The sequence below is a fragment of the Mixophyes fleayi genome, chromosome 4 (assembly GCF_038048845.1).
Source record: "Mixophyes fleayi isolate aMixFle1 chromosome 4, aMixFle1.hap1, whole genome shotgun sequence".
Taxonomy (NCBI): domain Eukaryota; kingdom Metazoa; phylum Chordata; class Amphibia; order Anura; family Limnodynastidae; genus Mixophyes; species Mixophyes fleayi.
Window position 1 is genome coordinate 314903725 of NC_134405.1, and position 19767 is coordinate 314923491.

Here is a 19767-nt window from a genome sequence, read left to right on the forward strand (position 1 = left end):
CAGCTTTGGCCAAAAGTTTTGAGAATGACACAAGTATTGGATTTCACAAAGTTTGCTGCTTCAGTGTTTTTAGACCTTTTTGTCAGATGTTGCTATGGTATACTGAAGTAAAATTACAAGCATTACATAAGTGTCAAAGGCTTTTATTAACTATTACATTAAGTGTAATTAAGTCAATATTTGCAGTGTTGACCCATTTTTTTGAAGACCTCTGCAATCCCCCCTGGCATGCTGTCAATCAACTTCTGTGCCAAATACTGACTGATGGCCGCCCATTCTTGCCTAATCAATGCTTGGAGTTTGTAAGAATTTGTGGGTTTTTGTTTGTCCAACCGCCTCTTGAGGATTGACCACAATTTCTTAATGGGATTAAGATCTGGGGAGTTTCCTGGCCATGGTCCCAAAATTTTGATGTTTTGATCTCCGAGACACTTAGTTATCCCTTTTGCCTTATGGTAAGTTGCACCATCATGCTAGAAAAGGCATTGTTCGTCATGAAACTGTTCTTGAATGGTTGGGAGAATTTGTTCTTGGAGGTTGCTTTGGTACCATTCTTTATTCATGGCTGTGTTCTTAGGCAAAATTATGAGTGAGCCCACTCCCTTGGCTAAGAAGCAACCCCACACATGAATGGTCTCAGGATGCTTTACTGTTGGCATGACACAGGACTCACCTTTCCTTCTCTGGACAAGCGTTTTTCCAGTTGACCCAAACAATCTGAGAAAATTACTTTACCCCAGTCCTCAGCAGTCCAATCCCTGTACCTTTTGCAGAATATCAGTCTGTCCCCGATGTTTTCCATGGAGAGAAGTGGCTTCTTTGCTGGCCTTCTTGACATCATGGCTTCCTCCAAAAGTCTTCGCCTCACTGTGCGTGCAGATGCACTCACACCTGACTGCTGCCATTCCTGAGCAAGCTCTGCACAGATGGTGCCCTGATCCCGCAGCTGAATCATCTTTAGGAGACGGTCTTGGCGCTTGCTGGATGTTCTTGGGTGCTCTGAAACCTATTGAGCCTCTCTCCTTGAAGATCTTGATGATCCGATAAACGGTTGTTTTAGGTGCAATTTTACTGGCATATCCCACATATATATGGTACCAGCTGCTTGACAATAAGCCCGCACTCAATATATCCCATATTGTATGTGGTACCAGCTGCGTGGAAATATAAATGCCCATACACACACAGATATGCAGTTTAAAGGATAAGTGCTGACAACTGGAAGAACAATGATTTCAAGCACCACCCTCCTTTTAAAGCTTCCAGTCTGTTATTCTAACTCAATTAGCATGACAGAGTGATCTCCTGGTCAACACTCTCACCTGTGTTAACAAGAGATTCACTGACCTGATTTCAGGTGGTTCTTTTGTGGAAGGACTAACATGCAGTGGAAATGTTGTTTTTGGGATAAAGTTCATTGTCATGGCAAAGAGAGAAATTAATTGCAATAAATCTGATCACTCTTCATGACATTCTGGAGTATATGCAAATAGCCCTCATAAAAACTGAGACAGCAGACTTTGTGAAAAATAATATTTGTGTCATTCTCAAAACTTTTGGCCATGACTGTATATGAGAGTTAAGCATTTTTTTAGCACAGTTTAGAAAATAAAAGCAATTATGTGTCCAGCACATTTGTGTCTATGTATGCTGGTATTATATGAGTCCCATGTGGGTTGGTCAATGGCATATTGCAAAGAGCAATCGTGTGCCAGGGGCGGGCTGGGCCGGGGGTCAGGGGGGCATCGCCCCCCAGGGCCGTTGAGTTTGTCAGCTATTCGGGCTGCCCCCCCCCCCCGTTGAAAATAATATTTAATAGATATTACAAGCGGCCGCATCACAATACATGCGATGCGGCCGTGTCAGCGCACAGGCGGTCGCATCACATGACACGCGATTGCTTGTCATGTGATGCGGACGCCTGTGCGCCCCCCGTGCTGAACCTTCCCAGCCCACGCCTGTCGTGTGCTGCAACCAACCAGATTTTAGCTTCCATTTGTCTGATTACATCAGACGATTAAAAGCTGATGTCTGATTGGTTCATTTTACTTTTATTAAGAAAGAAGATGGAGTTTGTCATTGATTTTTTGTGTCTCTCTCTAGGAACAAACTCGTGGTTTGTGCTGTTTCTTCACATTATTTATCTTTTGTGACCATGTTTTTCCGAAAACTAATGCAGATGACTATGTCCTGCAAATTTAAGTAATTTAGAACTCTGACAATCATCATCATCACCATTTATTTATATAGCGCAACTAATTCCGCAGCGTTGTACAGAGAACTCACTCACATCAGTCCCTGCCCCATTGGGACTTACAGTCTAAATTTACTAACACACACAGAAACAGAGACAGACAGACTAGGGTAAATTTTGTTAGCAGACGATTAACCTACCAGTATGGGTTTTTTTTTGGAGTGTGGGAGGAAACAGGAGCACCCGGAGGAAACCCACGCAAACACAGGCAGAACATACAACTCCACACAGATAAGGCCATGGTCGGGAATTGAACTCATGACCCCAGTGGTGTAAGGCAGAAGTGCTAACCACTACGCCACCGTGCAATGATTATTTACCAACCTGACATAATGTTCATTTTAGAGTAGGAAGAGAACATATAAGCTAGTATACATAATCGCTTAAGTTGTAAATGTAGCCGTTATACTTGTATTGCATCAGTATTCCCTTTAATGTAAGGAAAAGGATGATATAAGGAAGGCTTTGTTCAGACCTTCTTTAGACCTCACTTGTGAGATATGAAGACTGTGCCCAAACTCCTCTAGTTAAATATTCATTGATGCATGATTCAATGTGAGGGCTGCTTGTTGAATATGGGGTCTCCATGCACTGATTCTGAGGAATTATGTGTTTTTCTAACAACTTATTGAAGCTAAATCATTTTAATTGTGATATTAAGTATTACATATTTTATATACATAGTTTGTGAGTGTTTCATTCTTTCTTAGTGCTAGTATTTCAGGATTATAACTTGACATCTGCTATATTTTGAATTCACACTAAAATATAATACAAACTAGAGAACCCAGCAACATCATGTAACTATGTAACACATAAGACTATAGCACTTATACTCACATAGCGTCATGTATTGATCCACTGCTTTAACATGTAACAAATAGAGGCAATGCTGTGTTCAACGCACTGAGTATGTATTAGAATTATGTAGTGCTAGCAGATGCAAGACCTGTGTCTGCTTAGTACCTGGAGCAATAGATTACTTAATAAAAACAAAATATTCCTAATGATAATAACAACAACCTAATGGATGGGCGGTATAGATGGAAAAGAGAAACATTAAAGATATAGAGGTTTATTTAAATTTGGCTCATCTCTTGGGACTATATACACGGATAGAATGATATGCTATTTAGTGGTGCGTCTCCACTCTCCTCTTTGGGTCATGCCAATTGGTGTCTTGACTTTCCTCTGATGAAATCACTTGTAGGAGATGAAACGCGTTAGAGGACAGGAGACTCTGACTTCATGCCACTAAAGTTAGTGATTCGTGCCATCACACTGTTTCTCAAGTTTGTCCATCACTTGTTATATTTGATATTTCACTGCCAATGCAGTTTCCATTATTACCATCAGGCATCGGTGAGGCGGGTCAGGAGAGATCTCGCTCTCTGTCAAACAGGAGCAGCTTGTATGCATGCTCAGTTCAGCCGGATTATATCTTCCTACCAGGGGAGTGCCGCCTTGAGCTACGGTATTTATATGCATTTGATATTTATTTGCTAACACCTGGACCTGTGTATAGAACTCAATACTTGTGACTAAAATTGAGAGTTACTGCCCTGTCCATAACACATGCGGCTAAATTGTAAGAGCACTTTCCGGAATTTTATATGCAGGTTAAGTTGATACCCCTGCACTGACTGTCTCTATACATCTATAACTATGAAAGCTAGAATCAAGTGGCTGACTAAAACAGAGTGAATATTCTTATTTTAGTTCTCTAAATATTTGCCGGCATCGACAAATTGCTCTATATGGCATTGGCTGTTTAATCAAAGTTGTTGAAATAAGCACCTCTAAGCCTTAAAATATCAGGTGCAGGGGGGCAGCTCGGGAGAAGTCTTGAATTCTGGAGTGGGATGAGGTGGTCAGAGTGGAGGAGAGGAGAAGGTCATAGGCCGATTGCAAGGACCGGGTGGGAGTGTGGATGGAGAGGAGATTGGAGATATAAGGGGCAGTAGAGTGGGAGAGAGCCTTGTAGGTGAGGTTAAGATGTTTAGAAAGGATTCTGTAGGGGAATGGGAGCCAATGTAGGGCAAGGCAGAGAGAGGAGACAGAAGAGGAGCGGCGAGAAAGGAAGATAAGCGCTGATTTTATTCTATAATGTGTATATATTACTCATGTGTTTTACATATTTTATGAATGTAGTTACATTAAAAATTGTTAAAGATTTATAAAGTTTCACAGATTCATCAATCGCCAGGAATATTTTTGAGGTGTTTTCCGTCCATCCATAGCTCAGATCTCAGCGATACTGCAAGAGAGCAAATACATTGACATAAATACAGCAGGAGGAACAAGATGGAAAACCTGTAATATATCAGTGTTTAATGTGTTGAGGAAATTTTGTTCAGCATATATTCAATGGTAAAGCTAAGCGAGACTTCTCAGGCTTTTCCCAAGGTAATCTGCGGACTGGGGAACTGCGGAAATATTTTCATGTTTCAGACAAACTGCACAGTGTAAATGCAAATAAAAAAATAAATAAAAATTATACTTAATATTATTAAAGTAATTAAAGTAATAGAAAAATAACACTGAGCACATCTAGAAAATAGGTTATTCTATATATTATCTTACATTAGTTTTGTACACAATTTTTATTATCCTATAATGTTGTTCTTTTTGCTATGCATAGCTTTAAATCAGAAGGAGGTGACACCCTGAGGTTCTCTGGATGTTTCCTGGCAGGCTGCAATCTACAACTCCATCACAGCCAGAGCGTTCCGGGTTAAGCCTACGTTAAGTGTTGTGGTGTTTATTGGCACAGCAACAGTAGTGAGGCTACATATACAGTCCCACTGAATTATGATACAATAGATAAATGCAATCAGGAAACACATTTTCATGCTCTGTGATTGCAGGAAAGGTCTCAGGCTATTTGGTCTCCTAAGACACTTATTTTCTCTTCTTTGGCCAAGGCAAGGTCTTCAAGCTCTTCTTGGCACCTTTACTGGGCAGCATTCTCGATCAACCGGCTGGTTCTTACCCTCTGTTGTTGCACATTTTTGTCATCCAGCAAGCACTGGACCCTGGCATGGAAAACATTTGAGAGGAGGCAATTAGATGACCTGCAGCCGAACATGAATACTCTGTCACACCTGCTGTCATGCAGCTTAGAAAAGATCCAGTTATCCATATCTTAAAACTCATTTTCTGCCAGCTCTTGCAGGGTTTGGCTCGCAGGGTGTTTTCATTTTGAGCCCCATTCATGAAACCATTCTCCTGGAACATAAGAGAAATTAGCAATGAAGGAATACCAGTCCTTTAGACAACAAATGATTGTATTTAGAAGTAATAGATTAGGCTCGAGGGAGACTAAAACCTGAGCGTTGTGTACATAACTATTTGGCCCCACTAAGGGTTAGCAAACCAAGGAGAAGGTGATGCCTATGTACAGGTCATAGTGAGTGCAGGATCAAAGGGAAAGACTATATAAGGACAAGGAGGAGTCAATTAATTCTCTTGGGATCCAGACAAGCAGCCCTCCCACCCATTCCCAACTGCTGAATCCAGTGCTATCATGTGCCTTAGAAAAGATCCAGTTATCCATACCTTAAAATCGATTTTTCTGAGCCACCTTCTTGAACCCGGTCTCCTGGAACATAAGACACATTAGCAAGGAGGGAATACCAGTCCTTTACACATCAAATCATTGTATTCAAAACTCACTACTACTAAATGTGTCATGCAGGAGGAAAAAAAACTTTGTTGAACCTGCAAGATCCATCTGACATTCTAAAAGCATGTTTGATTATTGCACAAGACAATTAGTGGATGGTAAAATAGTCCTTGATATGAAGATTATCTCACCTGGATATCCCTCTTATAAGACTTCTCTGGTGTAGCACCTGTCCTCTGTAATGCTCTCCCTCTTTCTCATCACCATCAAAGGTTTAACCTGTCAGTGTATTTTCTTCAAGGAAGCTATCATATCTCCTAGCTGCTCTGTTTTCTGGCTATCTCCACCATACACCACGTAATGCCCAAATCACACTCTCTGGGGGGTATTCAATTGTTAGCGAGTTTGGAAGTTCGAGTGTGAAAAGTAATATTTTTGCTATTTTACCTTATTTTCGAGCGCGAAAACTTCTCACGCAATTCTATTCTTTTTTTTTTTTTTTACCGAAACGGTGTTATCGCGCTCCAAGCGTTTGTCAATGTTAAAGTATAGGCTGGCTGCGAACCCTTAGCGGAAAAAGCTATTCAATTGTTTTTTAACGCCGAGTGTGAAAAAGGCAAATATGCTGTTTTATCTCGCACCTCCATGGTCTGCTCAAAGAAATTTTTTTTTTATTAAGTTAAGAAAAATATACATTAAACTGAGAAAATATGTGTAAAAGTTCATAAAAGGAACCTAAAAAAAGAAAAGTACTTAAAAAAGTGTATAATAATTAATAATTTTTGGAAATTTCCCCCTTTAGAAAAAAACCATAGTGGTGCATGTATTTAAAACCTTTTTATATAATTTTTTTGTTTTTAAGGGGGGGGGGTGGTTGTGCCAAAAAGTATCATGTTTTTTATTTATTTTTTAAAAGCAAAATCGTTTGCTCCCCACTCTATTTAGTCTTCGCCCTTGTGCTGGCAGGCTATTGATGTGTGAAAAATTTGACGTAGGGTTCCCCCTAATTTAATTGAACCAGCACTAGGCAAACCAGCCGGGGTGATAGGCACTATAGCGGGGGGGGGGGGGGGGAACGCAGTTTGGGTCCCACGGTCATAATGACTAAACACCCACAGACGGCTCAGCGCTGGCCTGGATACCCTACGGATTGTGGTCCACTGAAAAATGTAAGCGGGCCACCCCCCTAGGGACACCCAGGCCAGTGCCGATAGCACTAGGGCTCTTCCTACTACCCCTGGGCTGTGGGTAGTAGGGTAATAAATTGGGATTTTGTATGAAAAAAAACAAAAAAATTTATTTTTTACTTGTGGAACTACATGTCCCAGCCAGCCTTGTTGTCCTAAATAGTAGGGCATGCTGCTACTTGTTTAACTACAAGCACCAGCGTACCCATAGCACCTAAGGCATGTTTGCACTTGTAGTAGAACCACAAATGCCAACATGCTCTTACACCCACGGCTGGCTGTGATCTGTAGTTCCACAAAGCAAAATGTTAAATAAAAGCACAACACCCTCATTCCAACCACAAATCTTTATTAAAAATAATAAAACCCCAAGAAATACAGCAAACACCCTCATGTACACCATAGATTTTAATTAAAAAAAAAAAAATACTCACCATGGACGAAATCCTCAGTTTTATGATGCTTTACCTACACACACTCATTTACGCAAAGTCCCAACAAATATTTTTACCTTCGAAGAAAGGTCCGGCTTGCCCACTGTCCCACAAATATTTGTACCTTACAAATGTCCATGCTTGGCCAGTGTTCAAATGTTTGTAAATTTCAAAAAATGTACCTCCTTGTAAAATCTTTAATTCTGCTGTACAGGGGGGGCCATTGTTGCTTGCAGTGCTGGGGCCCTTCTTCATTGCAGTGTGGGGGCCCAATCTCCTTTGCAGTGCTGGGGCCATTCTTGATTGCATTAATTTACTTTTATTTTTTTATAGTAAAATGAGTGCCTTAACCATTTCAAACTCGCTAGGACCAATAATAGAGCGCGAGGGGGTGCATGCAAAAAAACAATTCAATTGAGGGTTTTTTTTTTTAAACACGCGCTCGAACAGGAAAAAATGAGCGCGGTTTTTTTGGCGCAAAATTTTAACGCATCTCGCTAACAATTGAATACCCCCCTCTGTATCTAATCCATTAATCTAGAGTATTCTGTGGTGCCATCAACAAAATCCTTAACTTTGTATCCTGACCAAAACCAGCTGGTCAGCCAGATCACTAAGTACTCCTGAGGGCTTACAATATTAAACCCTACTCACCTGCACAAAACACAGACACTTCTACCTTCTGTATCAATTCCTTGTTTTCTATTATGTAGAAAGCTCCTGTGAAAAAAGCCCTTTATTTCTCTCAGGCTATGTCCTTATATGTAATTGTGGTTTTTGCTCAGTGTATGTTTAATCTCCACCTTACAGCTCGGTGGAATATGCATTATAAATAATAGAAGGAATACTGGACCCTCACTGAGTAATATAAGGATATTAGAAGACACAGAGGGGAATCTGAGAAGATGTATATGTTACAGTAGAGGGTGTCTTGTGGCTTTTAGTATGTAAGTAGTGGTTCTTGGCAAGGAAAGTGCAATTTTAGTATTTTTATTAGCAATTTAATTTGGAATAATTAAGTTTTTTCCTTACTTGTCTGTGTTTTTGTAATGAGAAAAAGGAAAATGGCAGCACAGATCAGCAGTGCTTTGTGGCTGTGTAAGAGCATATAGGATACAGGACCAGATGCAGGTGAGGTGCTGGGTGAATTGTGGGCAGTGCAATGTCTGACTGAGGTAAATTTGATGGAGGAAGTGAGGAGTGAAGCAGAGAAGCAGAAAGTATTGTGTAAACACAGTGGACAGCTGTGAAGTATATCATCTTAGTCACTGTGCAAAGGACGAGGTATGTCCTAAAAGGGACACAGTAGGGAAATAGTGTTATCTTTAACAACTAGTGATGCCATTTTGTGACAAAGAAAAGTATTTCTTTCACAGCTGTTTATACAAGTAAACACTCCACTCATAAATGCTAAAGATAATATAATTTTTTGGTCTAGGGCCTTAGCGTGTTTGGCCGCCCAAAACACAAATGATGGCCAATAATCTAGATGGTTTTTATTTTTGTCGGGACACCTGCAAAACAAATTATTCTTTGTCATGGAATTTGTCGACATTAATCGTACTCATGTCGACATTCAATCCAGTTTAATAAATGAAAGCCCATAGGGCGAAAAGGAGATAGAATGAGTAAAGAGAAGTCACCCATGTGAATGTAAAACCCATATAAACCCGGAAGTGCACCGCTAATCAGGCCTGTCCAGGTAAAAAACAGGGAAAATCCCTTCACGCCCTCGCGTAAAAGCGACGAGCAGAGGAGCCATGGGTAACAGAAACGAAAGAGTAAGAGACGTCGTAAGAAAAAACAACAAAACAAAAGAACAAACAATATCAAACCACAACATTTGGCCTAATGTATTAATTGTATGTGGATACTTTCAAGTGACCTAGTGTCTTAATTGCTGGCACCGAAGCTCCTGCTAACGCAGCCGAGGTTGCCGCACCTATGCGGAAGTAATGTGTACCAAACTGCGAAGCATCTAAACCTAAGCATGTAATAGTTTTCTTAAAAATTGCCTGAAATTGGTATCTTGTCAAGGGGGAACCATCTTGATGAACTAATAAAAGCCTGCAACTCTTGGGTCTTAGCTTTAATAACTGGGTTGTCAACATAAAGGGGCAAATCTCTATATCCGCTTGCGCCGGTAAATTAATCCAGCTCCCTTTCCCTGCCTGGTCTGTTTTGGACATGATGATCTTACATAAAACCTGCTTTCCTTGGATTATGGCGGCGGTTCCCAAAGTGTTCGCCGCGGCTCCCAGGGGTGCCGCGGCGCTGTCACTGGGGTGCCGCGAGCCAGACATAAAAAAAAGAGAAGACAGAAACTTACCAATCAGCGCGGCACCGGGACCCAGCAGCCTCCTCTCTCCCGCAGCAGCTGTCACTGACGTCTATATTCAGTGACAGCTGCGGGAGAGAGGAGGCTGCTGGGTCCCGGCGCCGCGCTTATTGGTAAGTTTCTGTCTTCTCTTTTTTTTATGTCTGGCGTGGGGCAGAGTGAAAAGGATGGTGGCACCGGAGGGGGACAGTGTGGCACCGGAGGGGGACAGTGTAGCAGCGGAGGGGGACAGGGTGACAGCGGAGGGGGACAGTGTGGAAGCGCAGGGGGACAGTGGACAGCGGAGGGGGACAGGGTGACAGCAGAGGGGGACAGGGTGACAGGTGGCAGCAGAGGGGGACAGTGTAGCAGCGGAGCGGGACAGTGTGACAGCAGAGGGGGACAGTGTGACAGCGGAGGGGGACAGGTGGCAGCGGAGGGGGACAGGTGACAGCGGAGGGGGACAGGTGGCAGCGGAGGGGGACAGGTGGCAGCAGAGGGGGACATGTGGCAGCAGAGGGGGACAGTGTGACAACAGGCAGCAGAGGGGGACAGTGTGACAGCGGAGAAGGATAGCAGGTAGCGGAGGGGGACAGTGTGGCAGCAGAGGGGGACAGTGTGACAGCGGAGAAGGACAGCGGGCAGCGGAGGGGGACAGTGTGGCAGCAGAGGGGGACAGTGGGCAGCAGAGGGGGACAGTGTGACAGCGAAGGGAGACAGCGGGCAGCAGAGGGGGGCAGCGTGACAGAGGGCTGCAGATAGGGCAGCGTGACAGAGGGCTGCAGAGGGGGCAGCGTGCCTGGGGGTAGAGGAGGGGGACAGCGTGGCAGAGGGCAGAGGAGGGGACAGCGTGACAGAGGGCAGAGGAGGGAGACAGCGTGACAGAGGGCAGAGGGGGCAGCGTGAGAGAGGGCAGAGGAGGGGGGACAGCGTGACAGAGGGCAGAGGAGGGGACAGAGTGCCTGGATGCAGAGGGGGCAGAGTGTCTGGATGCAGAGGGGGCAGTGTCTCTGGATGCAGAGGGGCATTTTTGCATACAGCTAAATAAGTATTTTTGTCGTGACCTAAATACTTATTACAATTTTTTGACCCAACTACTTCTAAAACAGGACTGCTCAGTAATTATTTTGGAGGGGTGCCATGAAAAAATTTGGAGACTCAAAGGGTGCCGTGAACTGCAAAAGTTTGGGAACCACTGGATTATGGTGTTTTGAACTGACAAACCATCTAAAATACGAGTTCTAGATTTTGCTACCAATTCTGAAATCCTGAACGCGCCAAAATATGCTAATGCAAACTCTGCTCTGAAAAGCAGAAGTTCATACTCGTCCTGCGTGACTGTAACCAGAGCACCCATAAGGCTATGCAGTACCTACGTATCAATCGGTCTCCTAGTGTCCGGTGTTATGGGCCTCTCTCTAGCCCAGCCCCTCAAGGCTTTGGATATTATGAAGCTTTTGGTGACATCAATAATCCCATTAAGGCAAGACATGAACGAGATACCTGCTAAAACGGACGCCATGGCCGCCTTTGATGCCCCTTCCCTATACCGTTCCCACATGAATGCTGACATGGCTTCCGCTTGACCTGACAGTGGGATCTTCTTAGATTCCAGGAACTGGGACCATTGTTCCCATGCCTTTCCGTAAGCCCGTCTCGTGGATATGGGCAGCGATCTCTCGGCCAGTCCTCTCATTCCAGCTTGATGATCTGCCAGACATAATAAGGGCATATAGTCCCTTGCAGATTGGCTCGAGGCGCTAATTCCCTAAACCTACTCCACTGAAAACGCGACAAGGCGTCCGCAATGCTTTTTTCAGTGCCCGGCACGTGTCTTGCGTTAAACGTGAAGTCATGCTCTAAACATTGCAAAATCAGGTGATGCAACAAACTTATGGCATGATCGGACGATGCGCTTTGTCTGTTGATGGCTTGTACCACGCCCAAATTATCGCACCGAAAAACTATATGACAGCCACTTAGTCTAACTGCCCAGAGCTCCATTGCTACAATAATCGTGAAAAGTTCCAATACCAATAAGTTATTTACCAGGCCCGACTGCCGCCACGCCTCAGGCCAGTGTGCGGCACACCATTCGCCGTTGAGGTTGTCGAAGTCGTATAATTGGATGAACAAAAGTATATTGGTTAATATTGTTTTACCGTGCGATCCGGATCGGTATGCCACGCTACACGTGGCATGGCGCGATCACACGGTAAAATATGCACGCACATACTAGCACTACAACATTTAGTTATTTATATAATTCATATTCATATTGGTTCCGTTTTACAGTGATTTATGAGCAGATAGTATTTAGTTTATTATTAGTTTTTTATATTATGATTATATGTACACTTTAGTGTTATTTAAGGTTCAGGTTATAGGAAACATGTCATGTCTGGTATCATTTTAATCCCCTATTCATCAGCAGTTGTCCGGTTCTTTCGCCAAAGAGATTGCACATTGCATACTCTAGTTAGTAATGTTAGGGAATAAATACTAAAAGTGATACTGACTATAAAATGCTAATAGACTAGTTGAAACTGGAGTCTTGGCAGGAAAAGTCAGAGCACAACCCCTGGAGAGATGACCCCCATCTTTGGATATTTTGGTTTGAACTGGTCTATGAACTGCAGCACTCTGGACCTTCCTGATACCTGGACCAATAGAAGCAAGCCACACCATTTGCATTGTTTTCACTGTAACACTGAGTATATATAATACAGCTCAAACTGGCACTGGCCTCAGTCATTCTCTGACCACAGTATTCTGGAGTTAAGTACTGTTCGCTGGTACCAGTGGGAGCACAGCTAGCGCAAGCGAGTGCAGCGGTATGTATTTATCTTTTGGTATTGACTGTACTGTATTATAATTATGTATTGAACTGCTAAATTTATATCTGCTAAAATAAATTGCTTTGTGCTTTGGAAACACAAATCGCTTATGCTATGCTTATTTGAAAACAATGGAATTACTTTAATAATTTGAGGGCTCTTAGCGGCCAGATTACGTGACCGGAAGGTACGCAACGCTTACGGATTTCGGTTCCTCAACAAAGGGTGGATTGATGCGTCACATACGGGAAAGAACGCAAAGTATTCAAAACCTGTTGTTCACTCTGTGTTGCGAAACCGAATGTCCGTTGTTGCGTAATCTGAAGGATCACTAACTTGAATCTAGGGACAAGAAAGAAAAATGTTTCATTTTATTGTTGTTTTACGTTTTAAAGGATATTGCATTGCATAGGGTATGTGTACTTCCTGCCTTGCGTATGTGTACTTCCGGTATTATTGCCACGTGTTTAAACAATCGTTTTGATAGTTGTTATACATGCATAGTATGATCACTTGTTAAAGCCTCTCTAACGTTGTTACTATTGTTGGGAACTTTGATTTTCTGTGCAGAAAAAGTGTATGTCGTGTGATTTGGTGACTTAAAATACACTAAGGTTTGATCTATTGTTGAATAGAGTGTCAGTTGCTGTCTGACGAGGCAGGTGCCCAACTGGTGAACGGTATACGGGGCAGGTATACCGAAGGCTAAAACAAAGGAGGTTTTCGCCAAGCACGCTCAATAGTAATCGCAGGGTTTACTGATAACTAGTATTAGTAAGCGGTGCGATCTGACCACACGGTAAGGAAAACCGTGATTGTGACTTGGGAGAGCAGCTTGGAGGAATTATACTGAAAAGGCTGGTTGATTGTATCGACTTTGTGCTATCAGTGATAATAAACTCAACAGATTTGCTGGAATGTCAAGGGTATCGAGGAGCTGATAGCCCTTTAGTTCGCATTGATATTTCTGTGTTAGGGGTCCTCGTTCAGTACGAGAGGAAGCGAGTGGACGCGGCTTGAGCAAATACGTCCACGGCCGTTAGAGATCTCTAGCGGTAGATTGTTTGTAGCAAGGGGTTGAAAGTGTTTGCTGGAAGGGACAGAATACTGCGGTATTATCTGTGGTCCGCATAAAGGGTATTGTTTGCTGGAAGGGACAGAGCACTGCAGTGTTATCTGTGGTCCGCATAAAGGGTATTGTTCAACATGGGTGATAAGCATACGCTAGAGATGGCCAATGTACTGCCTAAAGAAGGGCCTATTGGTACAGCGAGATTTCTTATTTGTAAGAAATATGATGCATACGCAACGGCGTATTGCGACACATGGGTCAAGATGACCAAGGATTGTGTTAGGCCCTTCCCAACAATAGGGAGTTTCAATTCAGAGGTGTTGAATAATGTTACAGATAAAGTACAGTTGATTAAACCAACAAAAGTGAGAAATAAACATAATGATTGTTTAACACGTGTAACACGTGTCAGAGCAGCGAGTGCACAGCGGAAGTAAGTGTGGCGATAAGCGCGCGCATAGCAGAAATAGCCGTTGAAAAGCGTGGAGAACAGAGCGCCCCGACAAATGTGGTCGGGCGGTAAGTACAGTCAATGCCAGAAATGTAAGAACTGTAACTAGCAACTTGTATGTTGTTTTAAGTAATGTTAAAAGTAATGCTTCAGGACAAAGAAAAGGAACGATCCCACCAGCAGGGACAGTAGCTGAAAGTGGTGAGAATAATGTAAAGGTTAACAAAGGGGGAGACATCCATTGTACTGCAACAGCAATTCCAACAACTAGTTCAAAACATAGTGATTTGGTAGGCTTACATCCTGTTCGCACCACAGCAGTTTCCAATGGGAAGGCGGACAAGGATGGTGAAGTTCCTTTAAAATATGTAGCAAAACATGATCCATGGACTAGGTCTGAAATGTTTTCAATTTTGTCTGATGTCCCTGATCCTAGAAAAGATATGGCCAAATGTCAGAAGTTTATTAGATATTATGGTAATGTGTACGAGCCAACTAATAACGATTGGCGAGTAGTGTTGAAGACCTGTCTTCCTCTCGATACTGATATACAAAAGTTTATTAAGGATTGTATGTTGGAGAAGGATAGATCCTCAACAGAGGGTGATAACCATGAAAATATTAAACGCATAATTTCTCAGTTGGCCATATACTTTCCTATTGGTAGTTGACTGGAGTAAAATTTTTACTATAAAAAAAAGGATAGTGACAATGCAACAGACTATTTTTCCAGGGCTCTGACAGCAATGGCAAATACACTGGGGTATCAGACATAAAAGACAATGTACACTACAGGGAGGTTGCTGTTTCAGTTCTAATGGATGGCCTCAGGAAAAACTTGAATAAATAGGGACACATAAGGAGATACTGTAAAGAGAAAAGATCAAAGACACCCACAAAGAAGGTGTACACATTTCTCAAAGGTTTCCCAACAGTTGCCTGCACACGTCATAGCAACAAATATTTTGAGGAAGAACTATATTCAACTCTAAAAGTCAGGTCATACCTGTAGTCCTACAACCAGGCAAGGTAAATGTTAATCTTTGGTAAGTTTTAGTTTGCAGGTTTATAAAGAAACTGATTTAAAAGTATACTTTGTTGATTTTGCTTGTTTGTTTTATGTTGTCACATGTTTGCTTTCCTGATCGCTAGCCGATGGTAAAGAATGAAAATGTTTGTTTTGTTTGCTGTTTAAAGTTAACTATCTTGTCTTTTCTTCTCACAGATAAGGGTAGACAAAAGAAATATAGACTTAGTGATTAAGGGGGTGGGATAGAGAAGTATAAAAATTACTCTTGAAAGACAAATTAACAATGCATCATTGGAACACTCTTTGTTTTAGGCTGCAGTGACTCATGATAATTTGTTTGGCTGAGAATCATTATCATTATCCAAAAATGAAGTATGTACATACTTTGCTCTAAAATATTGTTTTATGTATTTCAGATAAGTATGAGTCACTAAGAGTTAATTTTTAATTTCTCTATTATAAGTCAGGAAGTCTGTCGCAAAGGTATATAGTTATACAGGTATAAAGGTATAGTGATACCGAGTTCTTAATGAACAAAATGACGGACGACACTGGATTTCATGGTTGATGTATGACCCCCTAGTCAAGTATGGGGAGGGGTCATAGTTTAGCGAATAGCTAAGGGAATTAGTGTAATGAATACAGCCATTTTTCCATAGTGTCCAATCCAGCTGTCATGTTTGCTGTAAAATCTCACTTTCTACATGTCTATTTGTTTTCAAACCCTTGTATTCAAATCTTTGTATTCTTATTATTCATTGCTCTCCTATTTTCTCATTCTTTATATCTATGCTAGTATCTCTCTCTCTCTTCTCTTGTATAGTGATACAAAAAGACGTAGACACGGTCTCATTAATGGGGCTAAGACATTTTTTGCCATAAGACGAACTCAGGGATACACACACAAGACTGACATAAGTCACAGAAGCAGCTAGGGGTTTGGTGGTATGTGTATAGAAGCTGCTAATGTTAAGCAGAAAGTTTTTTTGTTATGGAAATACGATTCATGTTTTATAGATTGCATATCAATTTTGTTTTCTTTTTTGTTTTTTTTCTCGTGTCTCCTGTACAAAGTGTGCCTTTATATTTATGCACAAAGGGTGGATGTATTGATCACTAGAGGTTAGACATACAGATATGCATTTCTGTGTTGAACATTGGAGTAGGATTTTTTCCACAAGATATGACATAATGTGAAACCCTAGAAAATGTAGAATTTTCGTGTTTTATATTTTTTCACTGTTAGACAGACATGTACTGGATACTGTTATATTTGAAGAAAGTGTCATAGAGATAGACCCCTTTGCCCTTCTCACTTAGTCAAGTAGCTGAATGTGGGGTACTGAAAATGGCATGTGAGTTGGCAGAGGGAAAATCGATTGATATACATTGGTCTTCAGCATTTTTCTAGTCTAGGGGGTGACGTTAAAGGTGACTGAAAAATCCTTTATAGCAATACCAACCAGCACATGAGTAGGACACTACATAGAGGACTTTATACAGTGACACAGTTACCAACTGAAGTAGCTGCTAGTAAAATCCACACTTACACACACGACTATACATGGCTGTCACACCAGGGCGAACATAGCTGTCAAAAAGACAGCAGGGTTTTATGTGGCAGCTGACAAATCTATGTTTTGTTTTGTTTTTCGTTGTATTGTTTTAAAATGTGAAAACACACACACACACACACGCATATGCACGCATACACATATTAGTTAATATATGAAGATTTGTGTTACCTGAAGAATAAACTGTCTGGAAGGTGAAGAGATGTGGTCAGGAGTCTGGCGGACCCTGGAGAGATGGACAAGATAGACCAGTAGCTCCCAGGGTGTATCTTCCAGACCTAGCGGAGGCAGCACATGGTCTGGCTCAGTTGGGTACAGAAGGTATGTGCAAGCTGGTAAGAGTATATTGGGGTGCACCAGTCGTTTCTTCTCAAGCTAATAGGACAGCAACGTCCTGTCTTGATTGAGAGAATGTCAGGAAGATGATACCAATAGAGCCATCCCATATCCCTCCTGCAGATGGGTTTTTCTCCAGGTAAAACAAATCCACGTCATCCAATTACCACCTTGCAGGATCCTCAAGTATACACTGGTGTACCAATGAAATATATCTGGGTAAAGGTTTATTGAAATGTGTCTAATGTATTGCTGTGTCATACTCAAAGCTTTTGTTATTCAATGTGATAGCCCTAGAGTTATAATAGGTGATAGGGGTATTCATTTTACTGATAATAAATGTATAATGTATGAGTAGTGGTAACAAATTACATACTTTTGATTAGCCACAAACCAGTGTGAACATAAAGTAACGATACTAGGTAGAATGAATTGAATAGAATGAGGGTTGGAACTTGATTGAAGTGGCTGATAGCTTTGGCCACTCGTCCTCCACACTATTAAGACCACTCCTGAACTGCTTCCTAACCTGTTGACTTTTGAAATGTTTTTGACTTCTCTTGTGATGAGTTTGTAACTGAGAGACTAGTCTAGACCTTGAGAGGAGAGGTAAATAGTGAGACAGTAACCAATAATGTTTAAAGCACTGTCTCCTGAAAAGTTACACTAACTGTCAGGACGTTGGACAGTGAGAGTAAGTTGTGGAACAGTAATTTCCTAGGTTTAGGTTATTTAGCAAACAGGTACCAATTGTAGGCCACCAGCATCACAACTTCAAGAGTAGCAGAGACACTGGTACCCATTTCACCCACTGAAGATGAGCCAACACCCAGAGAAGAGTCCAAGTGCACTTATGAATCTGTTCTGGGAAGCCTCAAATGCAGTTGGTAGCACCTGAGCCAAAGACTAAGACAGTTGTTCAGCATGAAGTTGAAGTTTTCCTGTGCTGTGTTTCTCTCATCTCATTCTCTTTTCAGGAAAGTCAATTATTTTAATTGTGGACAGGTGACAGAGGCTGGTTCAGGTAGTGAAGGAGAAGTTGAGGATGAAGGAGAAGTTAGTAGCACAATCGGTCTGGCCAATTACTCTATTCAATTCAGGGGTAAAGGAAAATTTGGAAACCTTGGAGCTTGGAGAAAGTGCGAGGGTCTGAGTAGCATTATGTCCGTAAGTACGTTGACCCCATAGTTGAAGAGAAGTACATCCAGCAATGCCAGTCCAGTAATATTCGGACTTGAGCAGGCATCCTTGAGAATGATTATTATTCTTGGGTGGGTAAGGTTTTAGACCAAACTAAGTGCTGGGTGTGCTCTCACGTGCCTCAGTGATTATATCGAGTAGGACTAGTTCTCTTTCCACTAAATATTCTGGAGGTACCCGAATTATGGGTGGGAGGTCACTAGGGGTAAAGTACGACACCTAGGTCCCTTAGTCTGGAGTCTCCCAATATTTGGCAAGCCGACCACTGTTTCATGTATAAACAAACTTGAGTATTGGGAGACTGGGAAGAATGAACAGACAATAGCCCACCCCACAAGTGTTAATTAAAAGAACTGATGAAATTATTAGAGTGTATATACTAACACAAGCTGAAGGAGATTGTATATGACATTATTGATAGACATCGGATGATGTTATTGATGAACATGTACTATCTAAATGTTGTCTGAGCTAAAAGACATGCTTTGGTCGGATGAACCTGTTAGACATGAAGAACTGTAGTAGAGTATTCTGTATTGTTGATACATGTTCTATTGTACCCTGTACCATTCCAAATAATGTATTACACGTTTTATTGTACCCTTGAAGGGCATAAAAAAAAGGGTTATCTTCAAGCTCCAGAGGTATACGGTCTATAGTAAAAGAAAAAAATAGTTTTGAGCATTAAGACTCTCTATTGTGATAACTTGTTTAGATCTACAGACAGCGTGGGCATACACCAAGGGGGACTTACATTACAGAGCAATGAAAAGTGGTACTGAGATCCTGCATATAACATCTTTAAGGTGTTAGTTTATTATACTATCAATGGGTGGAACTGTCGAAGTTATATAGTTGGATGAACAAAAGTATATTGGTTTTTATTGTTTTACCGTGCGATTGAAATCAGTATGCCATGCTACACGTTGCATGGCGCGATCACACGAAAAAATATGCACGCACACACTAGCACTACAACATTTAGTTATTTATATAATTCATATTCATATTGGTTTCGTTTTACAGTGATTTATGAGCAGATAGTATTTAGTTTATTATTAGTTTATATATTATGATTATATGTACACTTTAGTGTTATTCAGGTTATAGGAAACTTGTCATGTCTGGTATCATTTTAATCCCCTATTCATCAGCAGTTGTACGGTTCTTTCGCCGAAGAGATTGCACATTGCATACTCTAGTTAGTAATGTTAGGGAATAAATACTTAAAGTGATACTGACTATAAAATGCTAATAGACTAGTTGAAACTGGAGTCTTGGCGGGAAAAGTCAGAGCACAACCCCTGGAGAGAGGACCCCCATCTATGGATATTTTGGTTTGAACTGGCCTATGACCTGCAGCACTCTGGACCTTCCTGATACCTGGACCAATAGAAGCAAGCCACACCATCTGTATTGTTTTCACTGTAACACTGAGTGTATATAATAC